Consider the following 14,091-nt stretch of genomic DNA (forward strand, 5'->3'; position numbering starts at 1 on the left):
GGTAGCGTTAATTAGTTAATAATTGTAATGCATTTTGAAGAAGAAAGATGTTATATAAGGCGAGATTTATTATTGTTACTGTATGTATAATGTCTGTAATCCTAAAGAATTTCTGCAACAAAAAGTCTCTACTTGGTGATCGGGGATTGGTATTTCATGAGACATTTTTATGGCATCTGTAACCCTGATTTTCCTACCACAGTTTAAATTTCAGCATCTTGGAAAACAGCTGAGACCATAGAAAAGATGAATTGTGGCTAAACTTTGACTTCCATTATGCTTTTTATTGGGGTAAGAATTGCTAATTATTTTAAGTGCATGGTAGTTGGGAAACATTTTGAGAGTCAAAACAAAATAGCATTTATGCTAGGAAACTCTGGAGAAATACAAAAGCAAAATAATATCAGCAGACATAACTATTGTCTGGAAAACTCTAAGGCAATACTGCATGAATTTATCAGCTATAGATTTCATATCAAAAGACACAGTTCATACCCTGTCTTCACTTGTATGTGATACTATTCTGAAAAGGGAATCTTAAAGATTTCAGGAGCTAGGTAGGACTAGTTGACTTACTTTCTGCTACTCTTGTTCTTCTATATATAGTGTATTGTTATTAAGATAGAGGACAGTTGGTATGAAAGCCTCATGCACTGAACTGCATAAACCCAGTTTATATGTAAGTGATACATGATACTGTATCCACCATGAGAGGCTGCTTTTCGCGAGACAACAATTTCCCATGTTTAAGGCAAGATTTTACACAAGGAGATTTCCAGTGACTTTTAGTGACAATTTGCACTGCTGTAACTGTACATCAGAGAGAGCCTAATTTATTGCAGCTTCGCTAATTAACTACATGATGCCAGGAGCTGGGAACTGAAATTCCAGAAATTGAGGTTCCAGCAATTGTTCTTAACAAAACGTTATAATATTAAAAAAAATTGTTTGCCAGTTGGCAGTCGTGCTAGAACAGTTTGTACTTTGGGGATGCTGAGAGCCATTGAACCAAACTGTAAAGTAAACCTTGTCTATGATGGAAACTACTTCAAGCCAGGGGATACGGCAGCACCCCGAGTCCCAGCACCTATGTAGTTTGGGATTAGGGAATTGAGGGGGGCAGGTTTTCAGATGCATTTCAGGTTGGAGTATTAGTAATCCTCAGTAGAAAAGTTTCAGAGTAACAGCCGTGTTAGTCTGTATTCGCAAAAAGAAAAGGAGGACTTGTGGCACCTTAGAGACTAACCAATTTATTTGAGCATGAGCTTTCGTGAGCTACAGCTCACTTCATCGGATGCATACTGTGGAAAGTGTAGAAGAACTTTTTATACACACAAAGCATGAAAAAATACCTCCCCCCACCCCACTCTCCTGCTGGTAATAGCTTATCTAAAATGATCACTCTCCTTACAATGTGTATGATAATCAAGTTGGGCCATTTCCAGCACAAATCCAGGTTGGCGGGGGGGGGGGGGGGGTGAGAAAACCTGGATTTGTGCTGGAAATGGCCCAACTTGATTATCATACACATTGTAAGGAGAGTGATCACTTTAGATAAGCTATTACCAGCAGGAGAGTGGGGTGTGGGGGGAGGTAGTTTTTCATGCTTTGTGTGTATAAAAAGATCTTCTACACTTTCCACAGTATGCATCCGATGAAGTGAGCTGTAGCTCACGAAAGCTTATGCTCAAATAAATTGGTTAGTCTCTAAGGTGCCACAAGTACTCCTTTTCTCAGTAGAAAAGGGAGATCTTCCCAAATTGAGAAACAGGCTCTTCGCATATGAACAAGAGCACTGAGCTGTCAGATGGAATAAGATAGGATTTCTAATGTAAGTGGTTGGACCCTTATTTTGTTTTTCTAAACGTAGTACATCATCGCATTAACAAGACAGCTGCAAATTTTCATTGTTCAGTCACTTTGCTTTTATTTCCTATGCCTCATCCTACATTTGTATAACTGGTTTTATTAAATAAATGTCATGTCTTTGTCCTACTAACTTACAAATTAAATTTAATCAAGGGTGGGAGGGGAGGAGGCCAGAGCTCCCAGTTTATTCTCATCTTGATTATTCATCCTCCTCTGGTTCAACAGGGCTTGAAGCCCAGAGCCCATCCTTAAATGTGGTTCTCTGGCCTGAAATGCAAAGGTATTTTTTGCTGCATCTCTTAGTTGAGTGCATATAGTTTACTAATTAAAGTAGCACTCTAGATCCTCTTAGAAATACCCCATATAGATAGCTTAATCCAAAGAGAATGTGACTGCATGAGATGTGCTCTTATTGAACACCACATAACATTCTGGAACTGCATCTCTATAGCTTTTTGCTTCAAAAGAAAAATAAATGTAACACCAGATAAATACTAATGGATTAGTTTTTCAGCACATACTAAACAAATCTGGAACTAAAGCCTAGTCAGCAGTTGAACCAATAATTTTGTATAGATTACATTTATTATAGTAGAGTTACTGGTAATTGTTAGGTTTGGGTGGGCTGTTTTCCTTGGATGACTCCAGTATTAAAAAACTGTATTATGAAGCCGTTTGTGCAACTTCCACAAGTAGGGTTATATACACAAATGAAGTCTGATTCATGAAAGGCCTAGTGTTGGATCATATGGTATTCCTCTGAAAAAATGTGACCATTTAAAATAAATATGAATATGTGTTACATGTATTCACACACGAGATTGTGATAGACACTTAATTTATTACATTACCGTTCTTTGAAGGAGAAAAGTTTAACCAAAATAGGGAACAAGGCAGCAATGCGTGTTTCTGTAAAATCTCCCAAGCTTCCCCTGTCCATCACACAGAGGTGGCATTCTTTTAGATTACAGTAAACATACAATTCTATACATTAATTGGAATGAAAAGGCAAATAGAAATTTAAAATATTTTCTGAAGAAAAATCATCTTAATTCTTACTTCTGTAAAATCATTTGGTAGTCAGTGATTGTAGGAGACCTTGCAACTAGCAGGCATCTTCAAAACACCAGTCAGTAATTTGATCTTGATTTCACAACACTAGTATGATAAATTTTCTGAAGCTGTCTTTTTTTTCCTCAGTCCCCACTCCTTCTGTCAAAATGCTTAAAAAAACATACACTTTACATGCCCCATTTTCCAGTCATTCTATTATAGAATTGTGGGCATTGTGCTAACAAACTCTTGTCCTTTAGCTCAGTCAGAGATAGAAAGATTTTTCTGTTTTCTCCAAGAGTGGAAAGACATTAATTGATTTGTATTTTCTTGTTAAGTAAACTCATTTATTTTGTTTCTTGTTTGTGGAGAAAGGAGATTGCTATGTATTAAACAAAAGATTTTACTAGAATTTTTTCTGTGTTGGCTTACTTGTTTTGTAACAGGAAATTGAACTTTACAGTGCAAATACTGTACAACAGTATGTATGTTTGGCAATTCAGGGAATAGCTCTACATTTTTACTTAAAGGTTAAAGTAAATAAATGGAGTCCAGGGGAAAAAATGACAGGTACAGCATTTGCTTTAAATATAGAAAAGGTGATGTGCTTACAAGTTGAAAACTCGTTTTACTCTGATTTTAGGAATTCCTGGATGGGTAAGGGTATTTTGAATACTTTACTATTAGTTACTGGATTCCCATAAGCAGAACACTAATCTACTGGCTGAAATGAAATGAACTACTTCAGATAAATTCATTGCAATACTCTTTTCAGCTTGTTCTGCTCAGTTCAAATTGTGGGTAATAACCAATCCTCAAACACTACTTCATTCTTAAAACTCTGAGCAACTTTTTTGTTGTTGAGTGAATGGATGACTAATGAAATACAGCAGAGTGAGGGAATCTTAATTAGTTCTTAGAGTAGTTTTGTTTTGAAATGGTACCAATTGCTGTAAGAAAGGGATTACATCTTGTTGTGCCTTCTATCTTTCTTTCGTACAGTTTCCGGCAAAAGAAAGTAGCTCTTTTAATTGCAAGAAGTACAGCTTTTCTTTCTTGATCATCAAGAAATTTAGCAGGCAGAATCCATTTAGTGGGTTGTTCTTTGTGCCTCAGTAAAGCTAGCTCTCATGGATTTGGAATGTAGTTATTGAAAGCAAGCACTGCATTTGCTGTTACTTCCCTTAACAGTGGCCTCACTTTATTTTCACATAATCCAATCACTCTTGAAAAGAGTATAAAAAGCTAACGCTTAGTCTTTCAGTGTGTTGTTAGTATGGAGTAGCCCTGTAATACAAAATTTCAATACTTACTTTTATTTTGCTGGTTCAAAAGCTTGTATTTAACCAGTAAAGCTGGTGAATGCTGTACTTGCAAAAAGATGCATCTAAAGACTACTTTGTTTTTAAAGTAAAGGGTTCACGTAAACCTCCAAACAGCAGGATCTTTTATAAAACCTGTAGGGATTTACAGGAACTTTCATATCTGGTTAATCTGACTTAATGTAGAAGAGATTGAAGGCAGGCTTCCGGGTTTTTAATACAATAGCTCTTTCAAAGAGCAGACATGAAAGAAATGTAGAGCTTTTTGTCATGAAAAGTTTTGCTGAAAATTCTTTGAACAAATGTACAGTCAGTATGAGAAGAAGGCACAAAACCTCCAACTATGTACAGAATAAAGTAAGAAGGAAATAATCTTCATGTTCTTTAAAAGTTAATTGCTCAGCAAGAAGTCTTTGATTGTCTGAGACTGTAAAATGTCACTAAATCATTTTTACCAAACATTATATTTTTGTTTTAGAGTAAAAATTTACAAAATTGAACTTTAGTTACAAATTGTATGGATGCAAGAGGACTTTTGTCACCGTTATATATATTTGTTTGTTTATTTAATAAGCATTACACAGTTCATAACTAAATTTACATCAGAGAGATTGTAATAAAACTCATAACAAAACAAAGCTGCTACTAAAAGACTGGCTTTATAACTCAGTCTCTGTGCACTGGAAATTATTTCATACATGTGAAAACATCTGTATATTTTAAACGTAAACCAGCTGTACTATGATAACATTCTTACCGTGTTTCCTTTGCCTTTGTCTTCTTTCTTCAGTCTTTAACGTGCTTTTTATCAAAGATTAACTGAACAGTTTATCCATGGGAACTGTGACATCTCTGTATCAGAAGTATGTCTGCAGTGAAAGCTAGCTAGACTCTGCCACTGAAAAGTTTTATACATTTGATACTATAATTAGAAAAGTTAATGCCCTAAGGCTCTGATAATCTTGTTTTTCTTATTGTTTAAACTCTTTTCTTTGATAGAAAAAAAGACAGCTAGTTGCTGAATCTAAGATGAACATCCTCATGCTATAGGCATGGAGGGACAATAGGCTGAAGTAGTAACTTTCTTTTGATGAAAGAAGAGAACTCAGGCATTTCAATTCCGAAGTTTTGAATCTATCACTTCATGCAGGACTAAAGCAGCCTTATTTGAACTTCAGCTCCTTTGTGGTGGAGTTACATGCTGGAGTTAAAAAAAAACAAAAAAACAACCTATTGAGTATGCAGCAAGTAGACAAGTCCTGGTTGGATAAGCCTTTTTTCCCCTCCCATAAGTACAAGGGATCCACCAGCAATAGACACGTTCAGGGCCTCCCCCTAACCACAAGCAGCAGAGGTCTGGCTGAAACCGAACTTTAAAACAGTGATGTCACAGCTCACAGCAGTCCAAAGTAATCTGGCGTGCAGGAGGCTGCCTCCCTGGGTTTTGGCAGAGCACATTAGCAACAATTTCCTCTGGACAGCCGAGCTGAAAAACTACCAGTTCCTTATGAAGATATCAATGCTTTGTAAAGGGTTTTGTTCCGGAAAGGCCAGGCTTCTACTCTTGGGATTATGTAATGTGTTTATTTTAGCTACATTTTTCGGTAGCATTTTGTGAAATTGGTATATGTTAGTAAAGTTGTCTGAATTATTGTGAGCCATTTGTTCATAGTACTTAAAAACATGTAGAAATTAGACCCCTTAGATTTTGGCATTACTGATTAACTGCTAATATTAATCTAAAAAGTGAGTTATCTACCTATAAAATTCAAAGCTGTGATTCCTGAGTTCAGAGAGAAATTCTGGAGTCTACTGTGTGTTTAAGAAGCATAATCTATTTATTTATTTTTGTTCAGACAAGATGTTAGAATATCTATCTACGCAGGATTAAACTGCAAACTGTGTTGTGGGAGGCTGAGTCTCTTTCCTTTTTAGTGCACTTTTCACAATACAAATGTTGGTGCGGAGTATCTTTTAACTCAGGCAATTTGCACAGCAGCCCCTTGATTATTTCTGGGTTTTTAGTTAGCCAACATCTATTTTATTCCTCTTCAGTTCAGTGTGTAGGCAAAAAAGAGAGAATCTGTACTACTATGGACAGACATAAATAATAACTAAAAAGACAATCAAAGTAACAAGGGGTTCCTGAACACTTCTAGTTCTAGCACCTTCCTCACCCCATGCCTTCAGTTTGTCATGACATTTCCAGGTGAAGACAGAAATCAATTTGTCCAAACTCAAGTAAGCTCTCCAGTTATCCAATACTGTTTAAGGAAATATATTAATATAACTTGGCTGAACCCCAATGTTTTTTTACCTGTTCGCCTACAAATTTGGTGGGGGAGTAGCACTGTATGTAAGGGAGCAGTATGACTGCTCAGAGCTCCGGTACGAAACTGCAGAAAAACCTGAGTGTCTCTGGATTAAGTTTAGAAGTGTGAGCAACAAGAGTGATGTAGTGGTGGGAGTCTGCTATAGACCACCGGACCAGGGGGATGAGGTGGATGAGGCTTTCTTCCGGCAGCTCGCGGAAGCTACTAGATCGCATGCCCTGGTTCTCATGGGTGACTTTAATTTTCCTGATATCTGCTGGGAGAGCACTACAGCGGTGCATAGACAATCCAAGAAGTTTTTGGAAAGCATAGGGGACAATTTCCTGGTGCAAGTGCTAGAGGAACCAACTAGGGACAGAGCTCTTCTTGACCTGCTGCTCACAAACTGGGAAGAATTAGTGGGGGAAGCAAAAGTGGATGGGAATCTGGGAGGCAGTGACCATGAGTTGGTTGAGTTCAGGATCCTGACACAGGGAAGAAAGGTAAGCAGCAGGATACGGACCCTGGACTTCAGGAAAGCAGACTTCGACTCCCTCAGGGAACGGATGGGTAGGATCCCCTGGGGGACTAACATGAAGGGGAAAGGAGTCCAGGAGAGCTGGCTGTATTTCAAGGAATCCCTGTTGAGGTTACAGGGACAAACCATCCCGATGTGTCGAAAGAATAGTAAATATGGCAGGCGACCAGCTTGGCTTAACGGTGAAATCCTAGCGGATCTTAAGCATAAAAAAGAAGCTTACAAGAAGTGGAAGGTTGGACATATGACCAGGGAAGAGTATAAAAATATTGCTCGGGCATGTAGGAATGAAATTAGGAGGGCCAAATCGCACCTGGAGCTGCAGCTAGCGAGAGATATTAAGAGTAACAAGAAGGGTTTCTTCAGGTATGTTGGCAACAAGAAGAAAGCCAAGGAAAGTGTGGGCCCCTTAATGAATGAGGGAGGCAACCTAGTGACAGAGGATGTGGAAAAAGCTAATGTACTCAATGCTTTTTTTGCCTCTGTCTTCACGAACAAAGTCAGCTCCCAGACTGCTGCGCTGGGCATCACAACATGGGGACTAGATGGCCAGCCCTCTGTGGAGAAAGAAGTGGTTAGGGACTATTTAGAAAAGCTGGACGTGCACAAGTCCATGGGGCCGGACGAGTTGCATCCGAGAGTGCTGAAGGAACTGGCGGCTGTGATTGCAGAGCCATTGGCCATTATCTTTGAAAACTCGTGGCGAACGGGGGAAGTCCCGGATGACTGGAAAAAGGCTAATGTAGTGCCAATCTTTAAAAAAGGGAAGGAGGAGGATCCTGGGAACTACAAGCCAGTGAGCCTCACTTCAGTCCCCGGAAAAATCATGGAGCAGGTCCTCAAAGAATCAATCCTGAAGCACTTACATGAGAGGAAAGTGATCAGGAACAGTCAGCATGGATTCACCAAGGGAAGGTCATGCCTGACTAATCTAATCGCCTTCTATGATGAGATTACTGGTTCTGTGGATGAAGGGAAAGCAGTGGATGTATTGTATCTTGACTTTAGCAAAGCTTTTGACACCGTCTCCCACAGTATTCTTGTCAGCAAGTTAAAGAAGTATGGGCTGGATGAATGCACTATAAGGTGGGTAGAAAGTTGGCTAGATTGTCGGGCTCAACGGGTAGTGATCAATGGCTCCATGTCTAGTTGGCAGCCGGTGTCAAGTGGAGTGCCCCAGGGGTCGGTCCTGGGGCCGGTTTTGTTCAATATCTTCATAAATGATCTGGAGGATGGTGTGGATTGCACTCTAAGCAAATTTGCGGATGATACTAAACTGGGAGGAGTGGTAGATACGCTGGAGGGCAGGGATAGGATACAGAGGGACTTAGACAAATTGGAGGATTGGGCCAAAAGAAATCTGATGAGGTTCAATAAGGATAAGTGCAGGGTCCTGCACTTAGGACGGAAGAACCCAATGCACCGCTACAGACTAGGGACCGAATGGCTAGGCAGCAGTTCTGCGGAAAAGGACCTAGGGGTGACAGTGGACGAGAAGCTGGATATGAGTCAGCAGTGTGCCCTTGTTGCCAAGAAGGCCAATGGCATTTTGGGATGTATAAGTAGGGGCATAGCGAGCAGATCGAGGGACGTGATCATCCCCCTCTATTCGACATTGGTGAGGCCTCATCTGGAGTACTGTGTCCAGTTTTGGGCCCCACACTACAAGAAGGATGTGGATAAATTGGAGAGAGTCCAGCGAAGGGCAACAAAAATGATTAGGGGTCTGGAACACATGACTTATGAGGAGAGGCTGAGGGAACTGGGATTGTTTAGTCTGCAGAAGAGAAGAATGAGGGGGGATTTGATAGCTGCTTTCAACTACCTGAGAGGTGGTTCCAGAGAGGATGGTTCTAGACTATTCTCAGTGGTGGAAGAGGACAGGACAAGGAGTAATGGTCTCAAGTTGCAGTGGGGGAGGTTTAGGTTGGATATTAGAAAAAACTTTTTCACTAGGAGGGTGGTGAAACACTGGAATGCGTTGCCTAGGGAGGTGGTGGAATCTCCTTCCTTAGAAGTTTTTAAGGTCAGGCTTGACAAAGCCTTGGCTGGGATGATTTAATTGGGAATGGGTCCTGCTTTTGAGCAGGGGGTTGGACTAGATGACCTCCTGAGGTCCCTTCCAACCCTGATATTCTATGATTCTATGAAATGATGCTGCTTGGTGTTCCACAGCTCTTACATGTTCACTATTCATTCTTAAAGATTTCTTCCCAATTGATGATTACATGCTACAAAATCTGCCTTTGCTTTTCTATGTGTAGTGTATACTCATGGTCATTTGCTATAGATCAGTGGTTCCCAAACTTTTTTCTGCCAAAAACCCCTTTGGCATCTGCCTAATTGTCCCAGATCCCTTTCATTTCTGTCACTACCAGAATGCCCCTGCCAGGGTGAGAACGCGCCAGCCAGCGTGACATTGCACACAGTGTGCATGATAGATCATGGTGCGTGGAGGACACCATTTTGAAGACAAAATGGCATCCTCCATGTGGCAAAAGTGCCAGAACATCATTTCAGAACATTCAGGCCTTGCTCACAGGACAGACCCATGCATAACCCCTGATGGGCCCCCAAGAGCCTGGAGGACCCCACTTTGGGAGCCACTGCTATAAATTATATTTTAAAATAGGCTTTGATTGGATTATTAATAAAAGATCCAGTTTTAAGGTGCATCTGTACAATGCTAAAAGACTTCACAGAAATATTACAAATTAAAAGTGAAACTAATTTAAAAAAATGCTTTCATTGCTGACTTAATTGCAATTAAAAATCAACAATTAGCAAACTGGGCTATTTCTTTACTTCCTCTCACTATTTAGTATCCTAGCCGTAGGTCATTTTAAAAGGTCATACATAAGCAAGTTATTTCTGTGCTTTTAGTTAATTTTTGAGACAGATTGTTACAAGATCTCTCATCTGCTTGCAGGGATTAAGGAAATCCATATGAGAATACTTTAAACTAGATTTATCAAAGGGAAAATAGGAGATAAGTTTTGAATTTAATAGAAAAGATTCATTTCTGTTCATTAAGTACCTACCCTTTAATTTAATTAACAGTTTTAGCGATAATTATGAAGTTTCCTTATTTATAGAAAACTAATGCCTACTGTGTTGAAAAGAGCACACTTGTTACCTTTATATACAAAGTTGATTAGTGGGCTGGTCTTAGCTGGTAACAATAAATAGTAAGACAGGAGTAGTCAAGCTTGATGGCCTTTATTAATAGAGTTGACTTTATTATTTAAGAATAGCACATAAGAAGGCTAACTGTAGCATATAACAATACTTTATCCTTATGAAACCAAAGCTTACTGCTGATCCCAGTCCTGTCTGGTTCAATCAGTAACTCAAACAAACTATTTTTTATAGTTTGTTGACAATCTATAGCTTCACTTTTTTCACAGATAACAATTACTCAAATCCCCTTTGTCTGATACATTTGCAAATTTGCAAGCACATATTGTAATATTCAGACTTTCCAAACTAATGCAGTCAGAACACTTGTTCTGATAAATACGATTTCATGCTAAACATAAAGCAACTAAACTTTCTACTCTCACTAAACTAAATTTTCCACTCTTAATAAAGGTTGCACAGCTTAACATTATTATTACAAATTATTCTTAAAGCTTGCTAGGGGTTTGGTTCACTTGACAATAGGCTCTTTGGCCTAATGGTAAACACACTAAAAAAATATGATTTGCTGGTAATGCAGTGATTGTCACAGGAACTCATTCTTACTCCTTCAACAGATGTGGCCTTGTGTTCCTTGCGGGAGGATGTTACAGAAAGCACCTTACATATCAGCTGTTCCAGAGTAACAGCCGTGTTAGTCTGTATTCGCAAAAAGAAAAGGAGTACTTGTGGCACCTTAGAGACTAACCAAGCTTATGCTCAAATATATCAGCTGTTGTCATTCTACTTTGGGGGGAGGGCTAGCTCAGTGGTTTGAGCATTGGCCTGCTAAACCCAGGATTGTGAGTTCAATCTTTGAGGGGGCCATTTAGGGATCTGGGGCAAAAATTGGGGACTGGTCCTGCTTTGAGCAGGGGGTTGGACTAGATGACCTCCTGAGGTCCCTTCCAACTCTGATATTCTGTGATACTGTATTACTGTGCAGTTTCACTTAAAAACATTGACAGTTTCCCCATATCAAAAAGAGCCACTTTTTGGGGCCTGAAGGATCACCAAAGTGCATTCAAATAGTAACCATGGGAACTTGGGACTACAGCTGGTTGAAAAATTTCTGACAGAACAGATTTCCATCAGAAAATGCTCACTTGATGGAATTGACCCATTCTACAGGAACATGTCAATTCCATCTAAGCTTTTGATGGAAACTGAGCAGAGTTGTCTGCCTAGTTTCCTGCTTGGATCCCTGATGCCCAGCTCCCTTGCTGACCACCTGGCAGGCGGGTGGACAGATGGGCTGCCTGGCTCTCAACCTCCACAGCTGCCTAGTGGGTGGGTTGGCCTGCTGTTTGGGTGCTTGGCTGCTCTACTGGGGAGCAAGGGCATAGCTGGAAATGTTAAAAAATTCACTTTCTCTTTTGAAATGGAATTTTTCAAAAATTTCTCTTCTGTGGAAAATTTCACATTTCTGCCTTTTTGTTCCAATTTGGAATGGTAAAATTTTTCAGAGGATGGAAATTCCAGTTCGTACATAGAACCATATTCAGCAAAACCTCACTATTCAGCACATACTTAAGCCCCATTGATTTTAATATGGTTTAAGAACATGCTTAAAAATTAAGCACATGCTTTAGTGCTTTGCTGAACATAAGAAGGCATAGTTACTCCACAGAGGGCTAGATGAGGCACTCTCATTGGAGCTCTTTTTTATTAAAAAATTAATAACCACTTGATTTGCTTATCAGAGAAACACCAAAAAGGTAAGAAAAGAGATAGGAAAGATCAGAAAAAGCCTAGGACATTTCTACACTTACAAGCTTACAGTAGCCGCATTATGCATTAAAAAGGGAAGAAGGAGGATCCTGGGAACTACAGGCCAGTCAGCCTCACTTCAGTCCCTGGAAAAATCATGGAGCAGGTCCTCAAAGAATCAATCCTGAAGCACTTGCATGAGAGGAAAGTGATCAGGAACAGCCAGCATGGATTCACCAAGGGAAGGTCATGCCTGACTAATCTAATCGCCTTCTATGATGAGATTACTGGTTCTGTGGATGAAGGGAAAGCAGTGGATGTATTGTTTCTTGACTTTAGCAAAGCTTTTGACACGGTCTCCCACAGTATTCTTGTCAGCAAGTTAAGGAAGTATGGGCTGGATGAATGCACTACAAGGTGGGTAGAAAGCTGGCTAGATTGTCGGGCTCAACGGGTAGTTATCAATGGCTCCATGTCTAGTTGGCAGCCGGTATCAAGTGGAGTGCCCCAGGGGTCGGTCCTGGGGCCGGTTTTGTTCAATATCTTCATAAATGATCTGGAGGATGGTGTGGATTGCACTCTCAGCAAATTTGCGGATGATACTAAAGTGGGAGGAGTGGTAGATACGCTGGAGGGGAGGGATAGGATACAGAAGGACCTAGACAAATTGGAGGATTGGGCCAAAAGAAATCTGATGAGGTTCAATAAGGATAAGTGCAGGGTCCTGCACTTAGGACGGAAGAACCCAATGCACAGCTACAGACTAGGGACCGAATGGCTAGGCAGCAGTTCTGCGGAAAAGGACCTAGGGGTGACAGTGGACGAGAAGCTGGATATGAGTCAGCAGTGTGCCCTTGTTGCCAAGAAGGCCAATGGCATTTTGGGATGTATAAGTAGGGGCATAGCGAGCAGATTGAGGGACGTGATCGTTCCCCTCTATTCGACATTGGTGAGGCCTCATCTGGAGTACTGTGTCCAGTTTTGGGCCCCACACTTCAAGAAGGATGTGGATAAATTGGAGAGAGTCCAGCGAAGGGCAACAAAAATGATTAGGGGTCTGGAACACATGAGTTATGAGGAGAGGCTGAGGGAGCTGGGATTGTTTAGCCTGCAGAAGAGAAGAATGAGGGGGGATTTGATAGCTGCTTTCAACTACCTGAAAGGGGGTTCCAAAGAGGATGGCTCTAGACTGTTCTCAATGCTATCAGATGACAGAACGAGGAGTAATGGTCTCAAGCTGCAGTGGGGGAGGTTTAGATTGGATATTAGGAAAAACTTTTTCACTAAGAGGGTGGTGAAACACTGGAATGCGTTACCTAGGGAGGTGGTAGAATCTCCTTCCTTAGAGGTTTTTAAGGTCAGGCTTGACAAAGCCCTGGCTGGGATGATTTAACTGGGAATTGGTCCTGCTTTGAGCAGGGGGTTGGACTAGATGACCTTCTGGGGTCCCTTCCAACCCTTATATTCTATGATTCTATGATTCTATGCTGACAGGAGAGAGCTGTCCCGTTGACATAATAAAACCAGCTCAATGAGCGGCGTTAGCTCAATGAACGGTTATAGCGCTGTGCTCATGAGCACTTATGCCGGCAAAACTTGCATCATTCAGGAATGTGTTTTTGCTGCACCCCTGAGCAACAAAAGTTTTGCTGACATAAATGCTAGTGTAGACGTAATCTAAGAGTACACTGCATGTACCATGTCTGAATTTTCCAAACTTAGCTTTTTTGTTTGACAAGTATTTGTGGATGGTAGGGAGAATCCTCTAACTTGACAACATTTGCAGCTTGAGAAATTAAACTAACTTTAGTGGTCTTTAGAATAATATCTCCTGTAGGACTGCTTACAGACAGTACTCATCTTTTGTGTGTCTTTGGACAATTCCAGGTGAGTATTCATGCACTGTAGTTTCACCTACTTTTGTGCTAATACTGTAACTGCATGTGAAGATAGAGTACATGGGCAAGAACGCATATTTGTTTGTCAGCTTGGTCCTTTGAAGACATGTTCATCAGGCATGCACCTTGTAAAAAAACCATTATCCTAATCAGATAAACCTCAGATGAAAATTCCAGCGCTAATCCAGTTGTGAAGTTAATCTGTTACCATA

General features: G+C 40.4%; 2 protein-coding genes across 11 annotated transcripts in view; one reads left to right on the forward strand and one right to left on the reverse strand.

Moving 5' to 3' along the window:
- The window catches only part of ANGPTL2 (angiopoietin like 2), a 42,129-nt gene extending 36,536 nt beyond the window's left edge, over positions 1 to 5,593 (reverse strand). Inside the window, exon 1 of one of the 2 annotated variants that reach the window (XM_048823491.2) lies at positions 5,002 to 5,593. The gene's annotated coding sequence lies outside the window, so the exon portion shown is untranslated. The remainder of the gene's footprint in view (positions 1 to 5,001) is intronic. The other variant, XM_048823490.2, reaches the window with a different exon arrangement.
- RALGPS1 (Ral GEF with PH domain and SH3 binding motif 1) overlaps positions 1 to 14,091 on the forward strand; it is a 398,334-nt gene that overhangs the window by 212,145 nt on the left and 172,098 nt on the right. The gene's annotated exons all lie outside the window — the stretch shown is intronic.

The sequence above is a fragment of the Caretta caretta genome, chromosome 16 (assembly GCF_965140235.1).
Source record: "Caretta caretta isolate rCarCar2 chromosome 16, rCarCar1.hap1, whole genome shotgun sequence".
Lineage (NCBI taxonomy): Eukaryota > Metazoa > Chordata > Testudines > Cheloniidae > Caretta > Caretta caretta.